Below are 6,000 nucleotides of genomic sequence, written 5' to 3'. Positions count from 1 at the left end.
CACCGTGACGCGCACGACCCGCGCCCCGTGACGTACAGCTATATGCCACGGTGACCTCGTTCGTAGCGGTATTCAGCAGCGTACACAAGGCTCTGGCAGCAGTGACTGGCGCAGGGCTCACATGCACTACAGACACTGCGAATCACGTGGCGTTAGATTGCTGCACAGCTTTCCCATCTAATTGCTAGACGGTAATAAGACTGGGATTGAGCCTTAGATATTGCTGGTACATTACCCCTTTTTGTCTGAATTTTATTTGTTTCATTGTTTTGTTCGGGTGTCTGACAACGTGATTGCGTTAGTAAAAGTTAGTTGTGGTCAACACCGCAAGCGTAAGACTTCAGGTCTGCAGTTGTGAGTGATTGCATTGTCACAGAGAGGCATGCGCGCGCCTTTCTCGAGTTATGGGGTGCCTGCCTGGCATGAGCGGTGTCATACATACGTCACGCATGTGTCTCACAGGCGTGCGTGCCAATTAGCTTGGGCGGCCGAACCATTTGCACTACCGTTGGTCAATAGATAACACTGTGCTGTTATGCAACCAAAAAGTTCATTAAGATTAGATTCCCCGAAAGGTGCTCTGAACAACTCAATTATACAGAGCTGGTTCAAGCATGGAAAATAGAAAAGAACATATGCTATGGCTTCGTTTCCTTTGAAACATAGACGGAGTGATTACAAATTCATCGTATGATCCGCTGTATTTTTGTGCGTGGTATTTCTGGTGATAACGGATAAAACAAGTAAATGAGTGTGCTTATAGGAATATACGCACATGACCGACAAAGGTCGAAGCGATACTGAGATGATGTGCGCTGAGGTATGCCTATCTGATTTGTATTTCACTTGAGGTCTTGTGGTCTTCTGGAGAAAAAAATGACTGATGCATGCTTCATTACCACTCATTATTGAGCGTCTAGCTCTTTTCATTCCGAGGCAATGCTGTGGTGTCGCCGAGAAGGACAAATCTACGCCATTTACCACGTCTGCAGTGAACTTGATACCAGCCTAACCGCACTATTCCCGCACCTCGTTGTAGTCAGCGTTGCGGTAATACCAAACCCATTCCACGAGGCCGCTTTCTTGTCGTGTTAGCCGCCCTGCCGCGCCCTCCGTCGCCGCGGCCCCATTTGACCTTGGCCTGCAGGGACAGGGCGAGCGCACGAGGGCGTGACGACAGGTGGCAGGCCCGTCCACATGGCCCTACAGGACGGCAGGTACACACGCCGTCTACTCCGGCTGCGGTGCCGAGTGCTCGCACCTGTTCGCGCCTCTCCACTCCTGCCGCAGCGTGCAGTCAGCTTCCGCCCTTGATTTGCAGGCGGCAGGACACTCCGCGTAAAAAAGTGTCCGCCCGAGATCAGCGGCCGGCCGATCTGGTGACGCGGGATCGGCGGCCGACTTTCCTGCTCCGCTGCGGCGGCCGGGGCGGGGCCGATCCTGGGAACCCAGCGTCCCCCGCATACCGCCGATGGCGGCGCAGCCTTTTTACCGCGGCACACTGGCCAGTGCGTGTGTGCGCTAAGAATATTTTTCCCGGCATTAGGAGCCGTCCACGCGCGCTGCAGTCCGACCACTCCGGCGCGCAGCCTGGACCATCGCATTGTGTACGGCAGTGATTTGCCCAAGAGCTGGTCCAAACACTGCTGATTACTTGTCAAAAGACTACAGTAGTCGCGTGCCTTCACCTGGTTACGGAGGAGCTTTACCTGATTATCGGCGAGTTGTAGAGAAAGTTGCGTGAGCGCCTATCCAGCACATTAGGATATCGCTGCCTTGACGGGCCCGGCTATTGTCAAAATTTCACAATCGTTCCATCTTCCAGCACTAGTATTGTCATTAAAGCGAAGGGCAGACGCCCCAGCGCAATGGCGAACGGCGCTGCTCCGCAGGCAGCCCTCCCTCATGGCACCAGTGACACGAACGACCTTCGCCGCATGCTCAAAGCAAACCGTGAGATTGATATCACTTAGCCTTAAAGGTCATCAGCATCAGCTCGGTTCCAAACCACTCAGTGGTGCGACGCAAGCGTCACAAGGTGACCCTCACGGGAGACAAGCATGTACTTCTACCGAACAATGCCGCTCTAACGACAATCTTAAATGACAAAATCAGATATAATGAGTTAGTAGTTCATGATTAGATGAAACATTAGAGCTTTCTAAATAAAGCAGGTCTGCAGTAATGTTTAAGCACAAAGCATGAATGCAGTGTTCTTTCAGGATAAACAATATTGCAGTAATGTCGAAGAAAAAGCAAGATATTGTGCTGTTCAACACGAAGTGACCACTGCAATCTCTGGCGCTTACAAACTGGTAAAAATGTTGGCAACCCAACGAACCACCTAAATAGCACAAACATAACAGATCGAACTTGGAGCGATCGGGTCTGCTATCAAATGGTGAAAGCGATGTGAAATCTCTAGAAAGGGAGATCACAAAGAGGCAAGAAAAAGAGAGAGAGGGGGAAAAGAGAGAGAGAGATAGAGAGAGAGAGAGAGAGAGAGAAAGAGAGAGAGAGAGAGAGAGAGAGAGGAGAGAGAGAGAGAGAGAAGAGAGAGAGAGAGAGAGAGAGAGGAGAGAGAGAGAGAGAGAGAGAGAGAGAGAGAGGAGATAGAGAGAGAGGGAGAGGAGGAGATAGAGAGAGAGATTAACCTACAACTGGACAACCCAAGCTACGTGCCCCACCCATAGGCAGCCAGTTCAAAGCGGAGTTTCCTTGAGCCAGGGGAGATCCGAGTCTTTACATGGCTAATTCGATAACTACTCGCCGCGCATCTGGGTGAGCCTGAATGACCTGATCAGGCTGAAAAGATACCTTCCATGCTCCCGATCCCAAAAACTCGCGACCAGGTGTTGTAAGCTGATGAACGCACATTTTAAGTACGGAACATTCCCAGTTTTTTTCTCTTTCGAGTTCACGTTCCGGAAGAGATGCAGACTTCCCGTAAAGCATTGCACGTAAAGATGTTCGCCAAGACGATCACCCGCACCGCTTGTCCCGAAAGCAAAGGTCATTGCATCTCCTCAGTGTCTGAATGCTGGCTATTAATGTCTCTGCAAACGTGCTACAAAGTGAGAGGCTTTGCCGAATGGTTCTTAGCGTTATTTCTTCAGCGAGACATACCGCCTTGGCACGCTCAAAGCAGCTCAGGTGAGCTTCAGTCCGGCAAGGCTGAACACGTTTCCGCAGCGGTCCTTGTAAAAGCGAATTGAGTTCCAGAGAAAATCCGATGAAAATCTCCAACATCCGGTCTTAAACGGCTCTTTAGGCGAGCGATTAGGACCTATCTGGACACATCTGCCCTTGACGACCGCCGTCTATGGGTATTCACGGGTTTTCCTCCTGTCCGTACATTACGCGGATCAGTAGCTCACAGCACGATAGCGTCCAGTAGAGAGATAGATATGCATCCTGTCCAAACTTCCCATGTCCCATAATGATAGGAGGTGGGTGCAGCCGATATCGTGGCTGCTGAAAGTTAGACTTTTGCTCGCAGCGCAGTACTGCAGGCTGCAATGGCGTGGAACCTTTCCGCCGAGCATTGCACAATTGCCGACTTTGTTCACCGCAACGCCCAGCTTTGTATTCTGCTGCTTTGCAAATGGGCACATACGTCGCATGTGAATGGTCCCGACCACAAACTAGGAATAATGCGGAAGCTCTGTTGCTTCCGATTCCGATACTCGGAAACTTTTCTCTTTGCAGCATATCTTGGCGTGGACATAAACTCATCCAGGGTAGTATAATCCAACGGGCAATTGACACAACTTGGAGTGTTAACCATACAAATATCAAGCCCCAAAACGATCATGACATTGCCGACAAAGTCGTTGAAGATTTCTCAATATCGTCAGTTAAACTAGGAAAAAAATGTTCTCGTTGTTCTGGATCACTTTGATGGCAGAACCCAGGTTTACGTCGCGATATTGCAGTTGTTGAGTTTCCAGACATTTTTTACGTGAAGGAACTTGAAGAGGCTTCAGCAAACACGAATGGTAAACCACTGCACACCGGGCCGCAGCATTTCGCTATGCTTGGAGCCAATGACTGTGCAAGCGATAGAAAAAAAATTAGCTGTGATGTTGTCTCACGTGATGCAGCGATGCCCATACATCCGAAGTCATATATATTGTTCACAACACATTTACACCTATTCATCATATGTTTACGGGTAAACCACTGCTATTTGCAGCTTTTTGGATGACGGAGATTGACATCAAGCCACAAGTTGTATTGTGAAATAACTCGTGATTGTTAGCGTACATTTGTTTTAAGCGTAACGCTCCGCTGCACCTGCACGCTCTCACAGCGTTGTCCGGAGAGGTTTCCACAAGCCCGAAGCATGCCTTGATCTCTGCGAAGCCGCGCGCTGCGTCGCCCAACTCGAGGCCATCGGTGCTGTGCTCTGACGGCGCGGTCTCTGTTCCAGGCGAGTTCTCGTACGGCTTCGCGATAGCGCCGACCGAAGCCAGCGCGCAGGGCCGCCAGGGGCGCAGCCACGAGCCGGACCACTCGGCCATGGCGTTCGGCACGCACCACCGGCGTCAGCCGGACGGCACGCAGAGCTGGGGCTACTTCATCACCGACGGTCCCATGCCGAAGGACGCCCTCGGACGGCGCCCGGCGGAGGAGCGCGGTCGGGAGGCCGGTCAGGAGCTCTCCCAGGCGCCCGCCTCGGTCCAGAGGGTCGTGCCGGACCGGCAGGAGGCTGGTCCCGCCCCGCGGGAGGCGTACGGAGGTCAGGCCCGGCCGGACTCGCGCACCCGTGGCGCCGGCCGACAGCCCGACCGGTTTGACGCGGCCGTACGACCAGGGTTTTATACCTGGCCCCGCTCGCACCCAGTCCCGGCAGGAACCGGTGCTCCCGGGACAGCGTGCTGGTCGACTCAGTCCCCGCAGGGCCCGTCCTTCGTCGGTCCGCGGCCGCTCCAGACGCCTCGTCTACCTCAGGGAGATGGCGATCGCTCCCGGCAGGCGCCGCTGGTGGTGAACATCGACCCTCCTCGCGGCGCGCCGCTGCCGCAGGTGCCGGACACGGTGGCGCGCCGGGCGGGGCCCGACGGTCGGCGGCCGCAGCGGCCGTGGTGGTCCGCGACCAGCCGCCCCCGCGGCCCCGCCGCTGCCCGCCCGTCAGCGTACGCGCCGGCAGTCCGGCGGCCGGCCGCTGGCGGACTGCGCCGCGTCTACCAGAGAAGGTCCGGACGGCGCCAGCCACCGCGAGCGCGCCGAGACGGCCAAACCTGCCAGCAGGCCGCTGCTGGACCAGCGAGGCGGCGCTGGCGCTGGAGGGCTCCGAGCACATCGACAGCGTGGTGGCGTTCGAAGACGGGCGCGGCTCGCAACGGCAGCCGCGCCGCCTCATCCAGCAGGGGACGGCACGGGACGGCGACTCCGCCCCCTGGCGACGCGCGGGCTCAGCGTCCCGCGCCGGCGGCCGACGTCGTATTGTCCCGCGACCGCCAGCGGAGGAGCCGGAGGCCGCCCATCACCACGTAACGACCCAGCGTACACCCGGTCGGCGTCCGCCGTTCCTGACCGCGCGCCAGTTCGGCCTCAACCCGGCCCCCTGCGCAGCCTCTGGGCGCGCAGAGAGGGCCCGACTCGCCCCGGCGCGCGCAGCCACCACGCATTCGCGTCACGCAGGCGGCGGACGCGGCCCAGCGCGTGTCGGCCTACTGGGACGGCAACGACGAGGGGAGCGCTGACGGCGAGACAGGCCAGCCCGTGGACGCCGATCTTCCCCGAGGCGACAGGCCCTCGGCGGCGTCCCGCTCCGCGAGGCGTCGCCAGGTTACGGACCTCAAGCCTCGGCCCAGTGGCGAACGGAGGCGCCTCGGCGACGCCTGGACTTCGCAGGACGGATATCCGGTCCGTGGCCGACGGGACTGGTCTGTTCGCCAGCACCACAGCAGGACAACGGCTTGCTAGACCAAGCCTGGGCGGACAGCGACCCGCGGTTCGGAGTCAGGATTTCTGGCAATGGTCAACCTCAGCCTG

Source organism: Pollicipes pollicipes, unplaced genomic scaffold, assembly GCF_011947565.3.
Source record: "Pollicipes pollicipes isolate AB1234 unplaced genomic scaffold, Ppol_2.1 Scaffold_4881;HRSCAF=5763_pilon_pilon_pilon, whole genome shotgun sequence".
NCBI classification, from domain to species: Eukaryota; Metazoa; Arthropoda; class Thecostraca; order Pollicipedomorpha; family Pollicipedidae; genus Pollicipes; species Pollicipes pollicipes.
This window is presented reverse-complemented; position numbering follows the sequence as displayed.